Consider the following 21242-nt stretch of genomic DNA (forward strand, 5'->3'; position numbering starts at 1 on the left):
TTCCTCCCAGGTCCCTGCATCTAGGAAAACTGTCCTGCCTTCTTCCCACTCAGAATCTTGTGGCTGTAGCCTTCCATGGTTCTCTAGACAGTGGGGTGCTTAGGGTCAGCCAGACTCTAGGACAGCTGCTTATTGTTACACGGGGCCCTAAACTGGAAGAAACAAAGATAATCCAAAGAGAGGAGATTTCAACAAAAAGTTTTAAAGAGACACACACTTTTCTCTCACTGGTGACATGCTGCTATAAAGCAGAGGACTGAAATGTGAAGGCGTGCTGGGTCCAGTGATGCTACTTTAATGTCAACATGCTCCTGATGCTGTTTTGCTGCTGCCCCTTTTTTTTTTTAAGGAGTAAGTTTTCCCACACACTGTAGTTTTAAAGTGCAAATAAATACAAGATCCAGTCACTGTTTGGATTCAGTGTTTTCACTTGGAACCAGTGCCTTACAGATTATGACATGCAGCACACAGAAAATGGGATTAGAAAAGGTGCTGTGGCCATAGGGTTGTCCTCGGGCTGTAGAACGCAGGGAAAGCCCTTCATTATTCTCCCCTCAGAATGAGGAAGCTCGGGATAGCTATGTGTCACCTCTAATGTCATCGTCTCCCTCTCAGGCTTTGTCTCCCTGTCTCCCTCTTCCCTTCACTGTCTCTCCTCCTTCCCCCCACCCCTCCTCCTCTCTCTCCTTGGCTCCCAGGACCAAAGGAAGGCAGAAGAGCCTAAGAGTGGATCCACCATTCCCTAAAGAATTAATAACCATGCCCAGCCTCAACGCGAGCCAGAAAGGACGGTTCAATTCCAAATAGAGTGTGAGGAATCATTAAAAGATGTGCACTGAAAGTCAAAGAATTGGGGTTTTATTATTGTTATTGCTGTGAAAGCCGCTAAAATATTTAGGTTTTAAAAAGAGGGTTTCAATAAATGTAACATCAATCAGCGTTCATGTCAGCTAATTTTTAAAAATACACTAAGAAGATTTACAACGGAAAACAAAGAGAAATCACTGTTTCTATCTGGTACGTAAAGTTAGAGTGAAGGGCTATCAATACGGATGTGGCATAGAGGAATGCCTAAGAGAAAAACAAAATGATGTGTGAAATTATAACCAAATCGCCTGAATTAAGAAGTGGTCACTTAGGTTTTATCTAAATAACTAGATAAGAGCTTTCTCGTGACCAAGTTTAAATAGCATATTTTCCTTTATAATCATGCTGATTGCAGTTCTTGATATTTGGGACACAGATTTACTAGGAAAGATAGGAAAATAAAACATGAAATAAACCAGCATGTAATTTCATAAATATATACAATTCCCCATAAGACACTGACGAGAGAGTCTCAGTTTAGTTTTCTAGTTAGTCTCTGCTTCTCCTGCATAAACAGACCCCTCCACATGGATGGAAAGGTAACTTGTATAAGGTCTCTATTTCCAGTAAACAAAAGACGCTCTGCCACACAGCCTAGGATTCACTGAAATGGGGGCTCTTTGGGCAATGGGGTTTGAGGAAAGTATTCAGCAAATAATATTATTCATCCAACATCACTTTCACTTCCTTTCTGAAGCTCTTGTTTGGAACTTCTGTTTGAATTTGGGTGACAGAATTTGGGTGTAAAGTAAGGAAGAAATTCTGATAAAGACAAGCTAACCAGAAATGAAGATCTCAGGCAGGTACTCACACACACACACACACACACACACACACACACACACACACGGCACAGCTGTGCACTCTGTACACACTTTTTTTTTTTTAACATCTTTATTGCGGTATAATTGCTTTACAATGGTGTGTTAGTTTCTGCCCCATAACAAAGTGAATCAGTTATACATATACATATGTTCCCATATGTCTTCCCTCTTGCGTCTCCCTCCCTCCCACCCTCCCTATCCCACCCCTCCAGGCTGCCACAAAGCACCGAGCCAATATCCCTGTGCCATGCGGCTGCTGCCCACTAGCTATCTACTTTACTACGTTTGTTAGTGTGTATATGTCCATGACTCTCTCTCGCCCTGTCAAAGCTCACCCTTCCCCCTCCCCATATCCTCAAGTCCGTTCTCCAGTAGGTCTGCGTCTTTATTCCTGTCTTACCCCTAGGTTCTTCATGACATTTTTTTTTCTTAAATTCCATATATATGTGTTAGCATACGGTATTTGTCTTTTTCTTTCTGACTTACTTCACTCTGTATGACAGACTCTAGGTCTAGCCATCTCATTACAAATAGCTCGATTTCGTTTCTTTTCAAGGCTGAGTAATATTCCATTGTATATATGTGCCACATCTTCTTTATCCATTCATCCGACGATGGGCACTTAGGTTGTTTCCATCTCCGGGCTATTGTAAATAGAGCTGCAATGAACATTTTGGTACATGACTCTTTTTGAATTTTGGTTTTCTCAGGGTATATGCCCAGTAGTGGGATTGCTGGGTCATATGGTAATTCTATTTGTAGTTTTTTAAGGAACCTCCATACTGTTCTCCATAGTGGCTGAACCAATTCACATTCCCACCAGCAGTGCAAGAGTGTTCCCTTTTCTCCACACCCTCTCCAGCATTTATTGTTTCTAGATTTTTTTGATGATGGCCATTCTGACTGGTGTGAGATGATATCTCATTGTAGTTTTGATTTGCATTTCTCTAATGATTAATGATATTGAGCATTCTTTCATGTGTTTGTTGGCATTCTGTATATCTTCTTTGGAGAAATGTCTATTTAGGTCTTCTGCTCATTTTTGGATTGGGTTGCTTTTTTGTTATTGAGCTGCATGAGCTGCTTGTAAATTTTGGAGATTAATCCTTTGTCAGTTGCTTCATTTGCAAATATTTTCTCCCATTCTGAGGGTTGTCTTTTGGTCTTGTTTATGGTTTCCTTTGCTGTGCAAAAGCTTTGAAGTTTCATTAGGTCCCATTTGTTTATTGTTGTTTTTATTTCCATTACTCTAGGAGGTGGGTCAGAAAGGATCTTGCTGTGATTTATGTCATAGAGTGTTCTGCCTATGTTTTCCTCTAAGAGTTTGATAGTGTCTGGCCTTACATTTAGGTCTTTAATCCATTTTGAGCTTATTTTTGTGTATGGTGTTAGGGAGTGATCTAATCTCATACTTTTACATGTACCTGTCCAGTTTTCCCAGCACCATTTATTGAAGAGGCTGTCCTTTCTCCACTTCTGTACACTCTTTTGCTCACTGTTTACTACATGAGGGTGCAAGACAGTAAAGAACTGTATTCAAATGGTCAATGTATAATTAAAGTTGTTTCATCAGTCATCTAAATAAATGTAAAATCATCAAAAAATAAACATTCTACTTGTAAACTCAGACTTACTAATTACAATGCTAGGATAAATATTTTACACAATTTAATACAAAGCCCCATCAGTTTTATTTCTAAGTTTAAAAAAGTGGCACTACTTTGAAGCAGATTTATACTGCTGCTGATTAGCTGATGTAAAAGGAAAAAACAGGGTCAAATTTTTCCTTCCAAAAAGATACCTGTTAACCTGATTTTGAAGCTCAAACAAGTGGTGGGGGGGAATTCTAGGTGATCCCAAAATGCAAACCAGCATTTGCTCATTCATTGGTCCAAATTTAGGTGGAAAGGTTTTGTCGAAAGGAAATGGGCACAGATCCACCAACCCAGCAATCCTTCTGAATATATTCCTTCACAGGTCCACAAATGAGTATGTATAGGAATGTTCACAGAAGCATTGTTTGTGATTGCAAATAGAGGAGGAAACACAATATCCATCTCTGGGAATGGTAAAATATCAAGTGTGCAAACCGTGAGTACGAAATCAGAGGCAGAACTCACGAGCTGGACTTAACATTTAGCAACACAGAAAGAGCTCAAAAACATAATGCTTAATTTTTAAAGCAAGAAATTAAATGAGATTTATAGCACAATACCATTTATATATATTTAAAAGACACTCAAAACAATACTGTATATTTTCAAGGGTATGCTTAACTTTGTGTACTTCTATAATTTTATTTATTGTATATAATTTTTATGTGTGTATCTAGACACACACATATACATGGCAAGAATTGCAAGAACATAACATTAAGTAGAGATTGGGGACCACATTGGAAAACAAAATGAAACAAAAGAGAGGCTTGTTCCAGCCAATCTACAACATAGTAGGCTATGAATGAGGACCATGATTGACTCAATTCTGTACACTTGACAAAAAAAAAAAAGAAAAGAAAAGCACAAAAGACTTTGGAGCCATAGTTACTGACACTGCACATTGGGATAAACCAACATATCTAAAAAACCAACCATATCTAAAAATAAAATTCATATAAAGGGAAAGAAAATGATTTGTATAGCAAAAATTTATAGATTGGTGGCATCCTTAAGCTATAATATTTACAGTCAAGTACAATTTGGAAATCTTAAAACTCATACTGAAAATTATTTATTTGGCAAATCTATTTATGGGTCTGATTACATTTAAACACATGAAAAAAAGAAAATCACAGTAAGGAAAAACCATCTGAAGAGTTCACTGCAGTAACAGTGCTCACCACTTGGATGTGATTAAAAAAATCAGGGTTATCATGGCAATGACCTCCACCACCTGGAACAGGCAGTCACATCAGGCAACAGTGTCATGGCTGTGCTACATGTTGTGTGTATGAGTTGAGCAGCTGAGAAAAAGCAATTTATATATGTATATATACATGAAATTCTGTCTCAATGATCTAGTTGTCTGAGGTGAAACAGTGAGGTTTTCTCTGCATGAAGACTATGTCATGTCCCAATTCACATTATATGGATCAGAGGTAGATACATTGCACATTTTCTGATAAGAGTTTGCAAACTTCTGTTAAAGGTAAACTACCGTGTTAAAGACAACTACTCAGAGCCATTTAGAGTGATCCATAATAGTTATCCAACCAGATGCAAATATGGAAACCAGAAAGAGCATCTCTATGACTTTTATCATTCTGACATCTTTGAAAATACTTTTATTATTTCAACTTCCAATAAAAACATGTACATATTGATTATGTATTTATAGTTATATAATCGAAGCTGGTAGACTATATTACTCAGATAACAGAAGTAATATTTTAAATGTTTTGACCACCTATGTCTTCACTGCTAAGGAAGTTAAATTAAATAATATACAAAAATGGCTGGTACTAATTTGATTTTTCAGCAAATACAACTTGAGAACATCATCCATTTTTAAATCCACTATCTCTACTCATCTTACCATTACTTAAAATATTGGTTTCGTGAGAATGTCTTGGGAAGTTACTGAAACCACACAAATGAAGCTCATTCTTATAAGTATAATAACAAATTATTTGAGGGATAAGCCAAGCCCATCAACCAGATCATCATCTCAACATTATTAAAAAATTGCTGAAGTGAGAATTTTATCCCCAAAAAGTTATACATAGGAAGTCACAGGAATCAACAACTATGAGAGTTAACCAACAAACTAATACCCCCAAAACCATCACTCTAAGCTAGATATGGGACACTACACAATAAAAAAGGAATATACAGCAAAATGCACCACCTAAAAAGTCTCAGAGACACATAAGCTTCAAAATGTGTATTCTTAGGATATGAGAGCTAAGTTCCGGTAACCATTTGCTGACAAAAACACACAAAAAAGTATCAACACTCCAGTATTCATCCCATCATCTCAAACAAACCGTTCATTTGACAAGAATTATAAATCAAATCACCATATTCATAAGTAGCTGTAAAGCCATATTTTATGCCTTGGCACTATGTAGATGAAACCACAGTCAGGTGAATTAAAAATTTGTTTCCTATTGTCTAACATTTCCCCTGTTATGAGATTGTCTACAAATGGTGAGGAAGAAAAATTTAGAAGATGTATTACACACTATTTTTTTTAAGGCTATAAAATTTTGCACAGACCAAGCAAGTCCTCAGATAGATAAATGGTCACACCAGAGCATTTATCTGAAATTTCTACAATAAATGGCCACCTTGAAAGTTTTTTTTTTTAAATACTGAGAAGTACTAAAAAAATTTTGTTGGGTTTTTTTTCCCTCTCCCCTTTGCAACAGAATGAGGGAATGAAACATATTTCTTGGACACTGAGGATAATTATAACTAATCATCTCCTTCTCCTTGGAGCAACATTCGTTGACGTTCCTTCATTTTAGGGTGGCTGGCTGACACAATTCAAATATAATTACTCTTCTTGCATGATAAACTCCAGCACCGTGAGCAAATACAGTATGTCTCATTGTCAAGTATGGCTAGACAGCAGCAGTGTAATATAGACCTTTCAAGCCCTGGTGTAGCCCCCTGCCTTTGAAATCTGTGTGAGATGACAAAACTGACTTTCATTTCCCTTGGACTTTCTCAAGGTATCCTTATTAAGAAAAAAAAAAAGCCTAAAACCCATAAATTTAATCTACTGCCTGCCAATCACAATGGTTTCTGCTGTCAGACACTCATGATACATAACCACAATATTTAAATGTTATTGTTTCATCCAAGAAGAAAATGTTGCTCATGACTATCCTAAACAGTCATGTGACAATTCAGTGCGTTTCCTTTGTTTGCCTCTTCACCACCAAACAATAGCAAGAGCAGGAAACCTGTAACCAATGGACCAATTGTGGAAGGAGCTATACAATAATAAACACTAAAGGAGATCATTTTTCCTAGCTACCTTGTAAGAGACAATTGCATGATAAGAGAAAGTGTGTTTCCTAACATGTATTTCATTTCAGATTTATAGTGACACTTGCTATTTTACTCTCAAATGACTTCTAATTTTTAAAAAACCAAACTCATAATCGGATGATCACTGGAACACAACTTTCACCAACTTTTGAAAAATAAATAGTAAAAAAAAAAGAAAAAATAGCATCACATAGTCATGAATGTTGAGTTGGGGAAGGAACAAAGGCTTGAAACTTCAAATGAAACTTAAAGTGACTTTCCCTAATAAAACGTCTGTGTTTTACAAGGAGATGGTGGTCTCTTTTGGAGGACCCGATCTACAAAAGAGTGTAATTTGTGTTTTCCAGGTTATAGGTAAATAACTTAAGTCCAAGTTCCCATAGTGTGCTTTTTTTTCTTTTTTAACCATGCATACATTTATTATAGCTGGCACTTTCTAATAATGTCAGTCAGCTGTTGCAAATACAATGGTCGAGGGTTCCAACTCATTTCATATATAGCTTCCCTTCAATTACTGCTAGCCACATATATTCAATCGTTTCTGAGGGGCTAGAGTGGATCCTTTCTCCAACTGAGTTGTGTAGTAGGATTCTGCCTATTCTGGAAGCAAAAATTCCAAATGTTTGCTCATATACGTAGAGCAAAACAGGGTGTTGTTTTCAATTTGATATAACTTTATTTAGATTTTACTGTTTCATATCATGGAGGAATGGAGGCCAGGGGATGAGATGAGTCAAACTGTTTTTCCCACCCAAGAAACAAGACAGTCTCATCACTGGAATCTGATTCTTCATCTAAGTCTATCCACAGCAAATCAAAACAGTTGATGGCTACTTTATATAGTTTGTGGAAGGTCAAGGAATAAAGAGCTACGGCCTGTGGTCTCCATGGCAGCCTGAGAGAAACATGAAGACAGTGATATGGTGTAGTTGTATTTACAATGTTATACAATTCAGAGAAAGAGAGTTCTTATACACTAAGAAAAAAACACATGTAGAATTGGATGGGCCATGGTGAAACGCTGTCCTAAAAAACAGTAGATACAAATTACATTTGGTTTTTCACTGTAATTCACCAAGGGACAAAATACCGACTTTGTATTTCTGGCTATCCATAAAAATATGTTTTTCTTAAAACTGCTAATCAGAACATGTGAAAGAAAGCCATAGTTTACCATGTTAATGAAAACATAGCTCTTTGGGGCTAGTAGGCCCCATCAAATATTAATGGCTTTCTTTTGTTACGGACAAAGCTTGCACTGAAGCCTTTTCAATAGCAGTCCCATTTTCAACTTAACCTTTTCCTTTCCTTAGGAAACAGGACTCTACCGCTCTGAAAGCCATCAGACCCACTGTTATGATTCAGGACATTCACCTGATCCATAATATTTGTCTCTTGGAAGCATTTATACCTAGACTTATTTGGTTATGCTGTCCCAGTACAGAAGTTGTTTAGAAATCTAAACCAAATAAATAGACAAACCCTACTATTAAAAAAATTATAAATTACAAAACACACCTACTTTAATATTCTTCTTTAAAGTCTAGTGAAAGAAGTAGGAAAGAGACATGAGTTTGTGACCTAATTCTTTTATCTGTTCCTCACTATCAGACACACTCAGTCATCCCTCTGCTGCCCACGTAGCTTAGTCCTAAACCCTAATAAGCCAACTTCACTCAACTAACCTACCCATAAACAGTCTAAAATTCAGCAGTTTGAACTAACTCGAACTGGTTATATAAGTGCATCCCAAGCTCCAAAATAAAATAAAAACAAACCAAACGAGAACAGATGACTGAGAGATTTGCATTTGGTTTGCCATGTTGCTTCTACTCAAAGGCTGAAAAATTCCTTGCCTCACGTGTTTAAATATGCATCAGCTCAGAAGAAGTTACACAATGTTTCCATCAGCAGAAGATGTGGCACTTAGAGAAAGCATCAGGAAAATAAAAACTACAGACAAAATAGGGTGCATTTGCATATTTCACTTGAAATTAGGCTATGTTGAAGCATATTGGAAACTCATATGCATTGGATGTCAGCTGAGTTACTTTTCTTTCCCCCCAAGGTGACATTGGTGCTTGTCTTACCAAATATGATGCAACTGACAAGTGTTTTCATGTAAGGAAGATATATGCCTCCCATCACCTTGTCAAGCTGAGTGAAGGCAAACTCCAGCACATCCTTTCACAAGTGATTAGGTGGTCGGAGTCATTAAAAGTCATAAAGTTAGACTGCAGCAGTGTGCCATGCATATATATGAACTCATCCAAAGCTCTCCTCCTTGAAATAGGTGATAGCTCTCAACTTTGCCTCTGACCGAGTCATAAATTCCTGGCTGAGCTCTCTTTCTCTTAGCATACCTTTGAAATTATACTGAACGGTAAATGCTGCTTTGGCCCGTCTCATTGTCTCCTGCTTTCCCAGCCAAACTTCTAACAACTGGAGGTCTGAACATCTGATTTTGGTTCACAAACACAAAGTAAACAACCAGACTGTCATTACTTCTTCTTCCACACCCCTTTTTACATGTTCAAAATACTTCAAAAACTCTTGTCAATCAGGCTACTTTAAAATTTTCTGAAAGGGCAACAAGAAAAAGAGTGGTATTATTTAACAATTCCATGAGATGAAGAGATTAAGGTACAGACTGTTGAAGTGACATTGCCAAGAGTCTGGACCATATGGCTCATCAGGAACTCAGAACAAAGTTTAAATTCTTTGTTATAGCATTTACAATCTTCCCACTTTCAGCCTTATCATTTCTCAGTAAGTAAATCTGATTTTCTATAAATCTGATTTTAGAGGTACCTGAGACAACATGAATTTAAAACTTTTTAAATGTATCATTTGACTCAGCAACTCCATTTCTAAGAATCTGTCCTAAAGAATTAGCTAAGCGTATGAGCAAAAAAATGTATGCACAAGATGTTCAATACATCATTATTTATAATGATTAACAGCTACAAACACCCAAAATGTCCAAAAATAAGAGGATATACTTGAGATTCTTCAATTAAGTATTATAAATAAAAAATATATTTCTGAATATTTTTTAATGCTAAGGAAATGATCATGAACTATTGTTTATGAAGAAATCAAAATGCAATACTTAAGGACTTTAACTAGGTTAAATATACATACATGCATTGGAAAAAGGACTAGGAAAAATACAACAGAATGCTAACAAAATTTACTTCTATGCTTAGGAATTGCAGGCATTTCTAATTTTCTTTTTAAAAATCTGTATGGATTTTCTAAATTATCTACAATGAGCATTATTTACCTTCATAATTAGAAAAAGAAAATAAAACATTAAAGTTCCTGAGTGGATGCAGAAGAAAATCTGACATAGTGGCTGATGCGTTTTTTAAGACATGGTACCTGAATGGCTCTTGATGGGTCAGAGTGCCTTTCCTAGGATAATTTCGTACCCCTATAAATGCCTAGAATTTTGTTCATCCAGCATAGATTGGATGTAATCATGACTGAATAGGGGATTTCCCTGGTGGTGCAATGGTTAAGACTCCACACTCCCAAGGCAGGGGGCCCGGGTTTGATCCCTGGTCAGGGAACTAGATCCCACACGCATGCCACAACTAAGAGTTCACATACCACAACTAAGGGTTTCCATGCCATAACTAAGTAGCCGATGAGCTGCAACTAAAGAGCCCACCTGCTGCAACTAAGGAGCCCACCTGCCACAATTAAGGAGCCCACATGCTGCAACTAAGGAGCTCGTCGCCACAACTAAGACCCAGTGCATCCAAATAAATAAACATTTTTTTTAAAAAGAGATTACTGAATAGAGTGGTGAGGAAGGAGACAGAATTTGGAAGACTTTAATTTCAAACTCCCCAACTTTAATAAAACAATTTGGGCTTTGAGCTCTGCAGCGACTTCCCTTGGGCTAATTAACTAGACATAAATCAACTTATTTCAGCCTTCATAAAGGTTAGTAAAACAAAAGTTTTTAACCATGAGACATTTAAAAAGACAAAAAGTCAAGACCGGGAAGCATGTGCCCTTGTGTAATCTCTTAATACTGCATTTTCCACTGTTCACAGCCAGTAACCAAGCATAAAACAGCCCACGCTATTGACTGTGTTAAGATGATAAAAACAGAAGTATCTTTGTGCCTACCAAATAGAACATACATTATAAGAATGTGATTCTTTTTACCAAACACATGAATTTAATCATTAGGCCCATAGTCATCATCATTACATGGAGCAGTTGTTTAAGTAATTCTTGCTCAGTACTCTCTAGTTGAAGTGTTTTAAATATTCCACATAACCAGTATGTGACTCAGAAACTTCTCGATGAGAGTAGGTTAGAAGAAAAGGAGGCTAAGAAAAAAAACAAAACAAAACAAAACTCTGAGTCCTTTGTGTCAGGTCAACAGCTCTTCTCCTCAGGGCCCCCGCCTCTGGGGCGCCACTGACCCAGGAGGACACCATTTTGATTTCCTGCCCACACGTGCTCTGCTCCTACCTCTCTTTTAGGACAAAGAACCAGAAGCCCTTCAGAAACTTTGCTGCTGGTTCTCATATAATCTCAACATTTAAACAACCTCTACAAAAACAATTTATTAAAAAAATAATTTGTTACCAACAGACTTTCCCTTACTTATCATTAATAAAAGCTATATTAAAATCCAGCTTATAAGAAGGTCCTAGGAGTCTGCTTCCTCTTCTCTCTGTTCATTCACTTTGAACCACAGGGCAAATAAGTAATGAAATCAACAGAAGCAGAGCTTCAAGGACGGAAAAAAGGAAAAGAAATAAAGTTCTTAGATAATCAAAAAGATGAACAATCAGTCCCTAAAAAATTCAAGTTAGTAATACAGTTAATGATTCAACTTAATAATATGGTTAGTGGTTAATATAATTAATGGACATTTCCTTATTTTAATTTTTATACTATATTCCTCATTTGAAAATCGATACTCAAGGCAGAAAAAGTTGTAAAATAAATAAAAATATAATGAAAGAAAGAAAATGTTCTGAAATACTACCAAGAAATAGCTATTATTAGGAGTTGGTTGTTTTTTTGAGCCTTTTATATATAAACAGGACTTTAAATGCATAAATGGGTTTCATTATATACGTGTGCCATAATTTATTTAATCATTCTCAATTGTTGGACATAGGGTATGCAATGTTTCACTACTATTAACTCTGATATGAAAAATTCTGGGATATCAATCTTTCTGGATATTTGTGATTTTTTTTCTTTTTAGAGTAAATACAAAACAGTGAAATTACTGAGTTCAAAGAGTATGAGTTTTTCAAGGCTTTTAACATATATTGTTGAATAGCCCTCCATAAATTTTGTACCAATTTACACTCCCAAGAGCAATGTTTGTGAAAATGTCTTTCAAAATAGTCCCGCTAGTCTTCTTTGTCTTAAAACAATAGGTTAGCTACCAAAAAAAGGTATAATAAAAGCTGAAACAGCATCCTATCTGTCTAGAAATTATTTATGCCTTCTCACACACTCAAAGAGAGTGCATATGTTTATAGGGGGACAATATTCATCTCAAATGACTGCACAGACAAGGCCACACATATCCAAGTATTCCTATCTGAATGAAGCAGCACAAGGAAATGCAAGTTGGATTTATTGCATCACTAGCCTTCTGAGTTTTAAAACCCTATTGTTTGCACTCTTCTGAATGACTTAAGAGTCAACAAGGTAGCAGCATTAGCTAATTCTTTGTTTTTTACATGCACACATAGAATGCACTCAATCAACCTACAATAGGTGAGATTTAAAGGGGTAAAAGACAGGCTCACTAGTCAGGAGGATATCAGACAATAATGTCCCTCAGAGCACAGCTTCTGGGTGTCAAAAAGCACCAGAGAATTAGAGGGTGCCAAGATGGTAGGATTTTATTTCATAGGAGAGAAAATTTGGAGAGAGTGACCAAGGAGAAAGCAATGAAAAGAAGGGAAGGGCAGGGAGTGAAGGTCACATCAGTGCAGCCACCCAGGAAGAAGAGGTGAGCTTTCCATGCGTGAGGTTCCTAATTTGAAATATACCCCAAGTTATCCTCTTGTGCCCAGGACCGCTCCCCCCCAGGAAGGTGTTAGAGTAGAGCTGTTGTTGTCTCTACTCAGTCTCCCCAGAAGCATTTACATTATTTCTCTCACTAGGTGGTCATCACTACTCCTGGGTGACATCTCTGCCACTCTCTAAGTTACAAAACTAGATGGATGCATCACAGATATGTAGCTGCAACGAACGAGGACCCTGAAGTACCTCTGAAGATCAAATACGTTTGAGGGGATTCCTAAGACATGATGTTCTTACCCACAGCATAGATACAGATTGTCCCTACTAAATCAAAGGCAGTCAAATGATAAACAAAACATTTGGATAGGTTTCAGGGCCCCTTGCCATCAACAGGAATGCTCCAATTTGGGATGCCCTGTTAACCGACCCACGTGATGTGAAAACTACACCAGAACTTTTCTAAAACTTCTGGGGGTGATTAAAACCTTTTGGCTGGATATTTCTGAGATACTACAAAGAATTATACACATGTCTTAGATTTATGAAGACCATCGCAGTCTAAAACAGAAAACAATAGAATAGCCTAATCCTGGGATTCAGACGATGAGTAATGAGAAGCAAAGCACCCCTTTGTGCCAGCCTCTGTCTGAATCTCTCTCTTTTTTCCTGCCCCCCTCAGTCTGCCTGATCCTCTAACTCAAGACTGATGTTCTCCTTCCAGATGGAAATCCATCCATGTTCTGGAGATACAAAGCCACCAGCAACACCATACATGTGAGGAAGCCATTACCCAAACTCTACCCAACTACCCAAATCTTATGAGACTCAAGTTGGACTTAAAGTTGAAGCAAATGTTTAAAGCACTTCTATGGATATAGGATTGGCTCTTAATTGCAGTCTTTCCAAAGAGGGTAATTTTCTAACGAAGTTTCCCAACCCCAAATTCAGTTACACAACAAATATATTTTTGCAGGGGACTATCATTCAAATATATTTTATAGGGAATAGTCACTCTTTAGTCCAGCAATAGAATTCTTATTTTCAGTTTACAAATCCCATCACCCACCAAATGAATTGTCTATAAGACAGGATACTTATTGAGCCACTTTTAAAGTGGCTTCCTGCATCAGAAGATTTCACAAAAGCAAATTTCCTTCCAGCCCTTCTTTGATTAAATGCTAAGGGAGTAATCTTAACGAAATAGAATTTATTCTAAACAATAGTGACTCTTGATTGAAATCAAATACTTTAGCCTCAAAAATAAACAGTAACTCACACTACAATTGTTGTCAGTCCTTGGCTTCATCATTCAAATGTTTCTGCCGCCCTGCGAACTTCATTTCATTTTAAGAGTGTGTTGTATTGACTCTGATATTTGTACATAATCATTGTCATTTTGGCAAATTTTCTCCATCTTCTGGCCAGGATTCATTTAGAGGAAACCTGCTACTTCCATTCTAAAAGCCACCTTTCACCACATTAAAGGGAAATATATTCGTTTTCCTGCAGCTTTCATTCTAGAGTCCAAATTTTCTAGTAAAAGATGTCTTTAAAGAAATCAGGTCATTTGCATTTTAAAAAGTGACTTATTTCCACATTCATAAAAAATGGTATTAACTTGCTATTCCATGAAATAAAACTAGAAAAAGTCACTGTTTACTGGGGTTTATATTGACAATAAAGTCGTCTTCAACTAAACTTGTATTTAAGCTATCTTCACATATAGCAAATCATTGAGTTACAGCAAATAAGTAATATAGAACCTATTTTTATAAGCAAGAATTGATTTTCACTGAGTTCTTCAATTGTGCCTGAAAATAAAGTGTACTATTTAAAGAGAGCTTGTGAAATTTCAGGAATGTCATATATTGGTAAACATTTCAGAACTACATGTGTAAATAGGCAATTAATTTGTTGAGTAAATGAAAAACAGGTTCTGTTACAGTTATTTTTCCCTACAAACTAACTGCGGGGTGATCTCTCCTGAATTTGGAAAAGCACGAGCAGTTTTGTTGAGGGTGGGGTCTCACTCCTTAGTTCCTGCATCCTGTAAAATTTCCAACATCTGGCCAAGGGGCAGAGACTCTGAAAATGAACCTGGACTGTGCAGCTGCTGTAATAAAGGAAAGAATGAGGGGCTTAAGGGGAACAATGGTGCAACAGCTGTTTCAGGGTACGTCTTCCCTGCTGCCTTACTCACCTTCCCTTCTCAGACTAAGTCTACCCACATTAGGCCTGAGGTGACCTCAGAGGAAGCATTTAGGGCAAGAAACATCCCTTCAAGCCAAGGAATTTTGACAAAGTGGGTCCAAAACGGTCCTTAGAGTCATGAGCTTTTACTGTAACTAGTGACTTTGAAACTCCTTGTAAGAGAGAGGGAGGCATTGTCTCTACTGAGCCGGGTCATAATAACCATGGCGGTCTTCCTTTTATGAATCTCTATCTCCTCTGCTAATCTCACTGCAGCACTTCCTTTGCTCTGTCAGTCTATCAGGAAGAACATTTACTTCAGGTACATGAAGGCTCATGTATTGGGTTGGCCAAAAATTCGTTCGGGTTTTTCTGTAAGATGTTACGGAAAACCCAAATGAAGTTTTTGGCCAACCCAGTATATACAAGGAGGCATAGCCGTGGTCTCATGCAATAAACCAGCTCAACTAAATTATGATAATTAATGAACTGGCTTCCAATTCTAGGTCCACTGGTCATGTCCTCAGATCCCTCAACTGGGCTCTTCTATGCGTCCTACCACAGAATGTTAAGGACTTGGGCTTGAGTCAAGAAATCAGTATCCAAGCTCCATCACATATTGACAAGCCATTGTATTGACCTTACCTTTTATTTTTTTGTATCCTGATGCTTTGACATCTCGAGCCTTGCTGACCACAGAGGGACTGCCCCTCCCAAGGTTATCCAATTCCTGGAGATAGTAAAAAAAAAAAAAAATGTATGTTTTTCAAATGTAAACCAACCACCCACAGCCCACACTCTTAACCACCTCCTTTATTGGACTCTCACACTCCAGGCTACGATCTGCCTGCCCTGCTCACCTCAGGGCTAGGTACCAAGGCAACTAGGGACAGCACACAGACCCCAGAGCCTACTGGGATTATTCAAATTAGCCAATCCTAAACCTGCTTCATCTGTCTCTCCTGGTCCTTCCCATGGAAATCACAGTAAAGGCTCTTGCCTAGTTTCCCCCTCTCCCTCTGTCTCCTGACCAACTCCAGTGCCCCACAACCCCACCCCTGCCATGGTATGTCCCTTCCTCTTGGGACCTGTGAGTATAGCAAACTTCCTTTTCAATGGCAGTCATCGTCTGATCTGATCTATTCCATCTATCTATGGCCTTACCATATCTTAATGATAATAAAACAGCTGTGTGACCTTGGAAAAGGGACAGAAAGTCTGCCTCCATTTCATCAGTAAAAGACAGAATAATAACTGTCTTTTTCATGGTGCTCTGGTAAGGATCAACTAAAATAATACACACCTGTACTTAGTATATGGTAAGTGCCCAGCTAATACCGACGCTCCAAGTTAACAGATGAGGAAAGTAGGATCTGGAGATAACTCATTAAAGGCTATAGAGCGAGGGAGTTGTGGAATCTAAATGTCATCCAGATATATGTGACTCCAAACCCCTCTCTCTTTTCACATCATACCACCTTCCCCAGTTGAGCCCAGGCCCTCTCCTATTGCACCTTGAGCCTCTATCACAGTAGTAAACACATATTGCCTTGGATGACAGTCAGCTATGTACATCACTAGGACAGCATATGCTCAATAAATTGTTTGAGAGAAAGAAAAAGAAAAGGAACAAGGAAGAGAAGGAAGGGAGGAGGGAGGGAGAGAGGGAGGTGGGGAGGAAAGGGGGAAGCAAGGATCTTTTCTATCTCTGAAATATAAATTAGAATTCCTTCTCTCCTTTTTTTTTCTTGCTGGGCCCCAAGTGTACCCCTCAAATAAAGGTAAAATTGTAATGTAACAGGGAAGAGCCAAATCTGACTACATGTTAGATCTGTTTCTTTTACTTTAATCTTTGCTTTCCGCTGCTTTTGTTCACTAAAAGGGTACTGTCTATACATAACGGCCTGCTTCAGGGAACCCTGCCCCTCTGCCTGAATGTTAAACCAAAGTGCCTTTGTTCAGGGAAGGATCCTGACCCTGTCCACCTGAGGATGGCTGCAAGAAAGAAGAAATTAACACATCCCCTCCCCAAGCTGGCCATTCCAGGGGATACTTGCAAAACTTATGGTCTTTTTACTTTACTTCCTCATCTCCTCTCCCTCTCTGTTCTATAAAAAGAACTGGCATCCAAACCCCGAGAAGATGGTTCTTTTGAGACACTAGTCTGCCATCTTCTCAGTGTGCCAGCTTTCCTAATAACGTCGTAGTCCTTGCCTCAACACCTTGTCTCCCAGTGTATTGGCCTGTCGTGCGGCGAGCAGAGCAAGCTTGGACTTGTTAACAAAATGGTTTTATCCCCAGTTATAAAAATCCCCAACCATGAAAAACTCACTCAGATACAGAAATTTTCCTCTATGTGTCTCTCATTTTTATGAACCCAAAGCTTCTAATCAACAACATCTGTCAAGTTTCCTCCTCTCCTAATCTCTAGTCTGCAAGATGACCTTATTTTTTTTCGCAGTACGCGGGCCTCTCACTGTTATGGCCTCTCCCGTCGCAGAGCACAGGCTCCGGACGCGCAGGCTCAGCGGCCATGGCTCACGGGCCCAGCCGCTCCTCAGCATGTGGGATACCCCCGGACCGGGGCACGAACCCGCGTCCCGCGCATCGGCAGGCAGACTCTCAACCACTGCGCCACCAGGGAAGCCCTGCAAGATGGCTTTTAAATGCCACACTCTGGAGCCACTTAGGTCAGTTCTTAGCTCCCCATGTCTCCAAAGGCTTGTATATATTCTTCTATTACCACTTCTCTTCCTTCTTTCCTTCTCCTCCCTTTCTCCTGACTCACATACCTGGGCTTCCCAACTTCAAGTGGCCCAGAGACATAAAGGAAACATTTTATAGCTTCACCATCTTTATAGAACAAACACTAATGATATAAAGCTGTTTGACCACTCCTGATCCAAACTAATAAGTAGTATTCTTACTACTTATAAACTACCTATAGAGGGGGTTTTGTTTAACATTTGGGCATAAGTTGCAAACTTAAGTGCCTCCAGGGGGAGCAGAAATGTGTCCTGTAAAATGAGTGAAACTGTCAGGATCAAGGGAGTCTGGAGAGCATGTGGTCTTCAGGCAGCTGGTCAACCTCAGTGGGCTGCTACATGCTAAGAGAAGCCATCTGGTCAAGCACCCACATTTTCAAGGAAAGCTAAAAATTTGTATTTTCATGTGAAGAAGCTCCCTACATATAAAGGTTGACAACTAATTCAATTTTTTTAAACCGTGTATAGGCCAAATGAAAATGCTTTTGTGCTAGTTTTAGTATCAAGATCCCCATGTTAAGACTTTTTCCCTAAGATATTTTAGAAGTATTTTCAAACATCTATGAAGAGAGCACAGTATTTATTCTGAGGAAGACCAACAGGAAAGAAAGTTCATTTTATTGGAATGGAATGGATGTTTAAAGCCAAAAAGTTTGCAATCTTGGTGAAGTGAATTATATTACGTGGGGAAAAAAGAAATTATAAATGTTGGTTTTTCACTTTCTTAAACACGTTTCATCCATCCACTTCATGTCCTTATTGCCACCAGCCTTTTCTATGCTACCAGTGTATCTCCCCTAGAATGGTGCCCTAACCCTCCAAGTGGGAGGCATCACGCACAGTGTAGTCTGCTTTATGTTTTACTTTTTAATGCATAATTCAACCAAATACACCCTGAGCATAATATAACTAAATTCATGTACCCTACTATATTTTCATCTTTTATGCTGACACTGATTTATTTTAGAACTTTATGTTGAAGGCCCTAATTGTTCGTGACAAAAAAATCAAAACTTAAAAATCTCTCCATTTTTTTCTCTCTAAATGCATACATACATAATACATACATACATACAATAATAGTAACCACAGGAAATACACTGATAAAAATTAAATAAAAATGCCAAGATCCAGTTTCAACCACCAAAATCAATTTAGAGCTTTAAGAGTCAGACTCAAAACACTGCAATTTCCATGATTCATGGTCAAATTCAAATCTTGTCAGGGGTCTTGGACCTAAACTATTGGACCTAGGATTTGATATCTCCTTTCAATTAGCAATAAAATAATTTCTAATTTTTATTCAGTGTATAACACATAAACTTCTGGCCTGCTAATGGAAAAACATGCTTTTGGTCATACTCTTGGTCAAATTATGGTTCCTCTGAATGGAACAATGTATCAAACTATAATCTCTAAATCTGCTACAGTATCAGGGACAAAGGTTTGACCTGGGTTAAATCCTGTTAGATCTAAATTTTGACATATTTTACATTCAGGTAAGAATCATTTTTTAATTTTAATTGATTTCTACTGCTCTGTCAAGTTTTCTGAAAAAATGAGAGTAAAAGGCAGCAAAATTTTAATATGATAAATTTCACCTCTATTAGCCCTTGAGAAAACAACTTCCATAAATTTATTAATCAAAGATAAATTTTCTTTTCTGCAGCCTTTGTCTTTTTAATTTGTCTAGAAGACAAACTTGTGTTAACTTTAATTTTATATTATATGCATATCTCTGCTTGCTATTATGATTTCTTAATGTATAGAAACCAGAACTGCATGAAATATTCCAGACATTCATTCACTTTATTTTTGAAAACTGAATAAAAGTATTCAATCTCTCTCACTAGCCTTCTACATTTTATTGGTCATTATGGACATAGCACACACTTCCAAAGAACTAAGTTTTTCTGACTCCTTAACTTAAAGATTATCAGCTGGAAAAATTCCAGGCTTAGGGAACGTAACATATTATAAATATGTTTTCAAATAAATACCAGTTGGAGCATGTTATATAGTCACATGATAAGATCTTTAGAGATGACGATAGTCATCATCAGATCTTTAGAGATGATTCTGATAATTACCGAATTAGGACCTCATAAAATTCCCTCCCCCATAAAATCAACGATAAAAATAGAAAACAGGGGCTTCCCTAGTGGTCCAGTGGTAAAGAATCTGCCTTACAACGCAGGGGATGCGGGTTCGATCCCCGGTCAGGGAACTGAGATCCCACATACCACGGGGCAACTAAGCCCGTGCACCGCAACTACTGAGCTCATGCACCTCAACTAGAGAGGCTGTGTGCCACAAACTACAGAGCCTATGCACTTTGGAACCCACGCGCCACAACTACAGAGCCCACATGCCCTGGATCCTGTGCACCACTACTAAAGAAGAGAAAACCCACATGCCACAACTAGAGAGAAATCCGTGTGTCACAACAAAGAGCCCGCACACTGCAACAAAAGATCCCGCATGCCCCAACAAAGATCCCATGTGCCACAACTAAGAGCTGACACAGCCAAAAATAAATTAAATAAATAATAAATAAATCTTTTTTAAAAATGGTCCACATCAAAAAAAAATTTTTTAAGAAAAAATAGAAAACATTGTCAGAATCAAATTCTTCAGAACTCTGGATATAAGCCAAAGGTTTCAGCAATGCAAGGAGCATTTATTCAAGGAAAAAGTCTGAATTCTAGTAAGACAAGGAAGCTCTGTGGCATTTTCACTTGTCCTTTTCTGATCCTCTACTCTGCAGTTCTGAGATGGCTTTAAAAAACCAAAGCAATCATGGTGAAAACCAACAGCCTGCAGTCACAATGTAAACTAAAAGCCTGATAACCACCAGAGTGGGAAGAATGGTAGTGGAGCTCCTTCAAAGCCTCCTTCCCAGATCAATATCATTATTCAACCTGCCTTATGGTTCCATGGAAAATGCTATATTCAAGGCTGTGGTTTTTTACCTGACTCAGAGCTCAGTCAGTGTAAAAGCTATTTCCCCAGGAGAATTTGTAAAAACAACTAGAGGCAATTAATTAACTTCGTGACTGCATGAGGCAGTGGATAACAGCTGGAGTAAACAATAAGCGAACCAAAATTTTTAAAAAGAAAGGCTGGGGAATGAGATGCCCACAGGGGTATTAAGAAGCTCCAAGACATTTCTGGGAATCTAGAAGCCCACACGATGCATAGGCTATGTACATGTCCAGGGCTGTGCACATGCTCAGGAAAGATCTGAGAAGGCCCTAAGTTCTCACTGTGGGCTGACCTTGAGGCTCTGCACAAGTAAGAAGGCAAAATTATTAACTGCCTAACTGACTGTTGAAGGTTTGCTCCAACACACACACAGGACCCTTCCACAAGACAGGGAGGTATTGATTACAGGTGTTTAAGAAAATTTCTATCCAATCATTAGCTGACTACTAAGCTAACCAAATATAGGCTTTACTGACAACACTCAACAAAGAATTAGTTCCCAAAATGTACTAAGCAAACAGCAGTGCTGGGGAGGGAAGAGAATCTGATTTCAAGAGTTGTCACATTATATTCTTTTAAATGTCCAGTTTTCAATA

This window comes from Monodon monoceros, unplaced genomic scaffold (assembly GCF_005190385.1).
Source record: "Monodon monoceros isolate NGI ecotype Baffin Bay Population unplaced genomic scaffold, NGI_Narwhal_1 Super_Scaffold_20, whole genome shotgun sequence".
NCBI classification, from domain to species: domain Eukaryota; kingdom Metazoa; phylum Chordata; class Mammalia; order Artiodactyla; family Monodontidae; genus Monodon; species Monodon monoceros.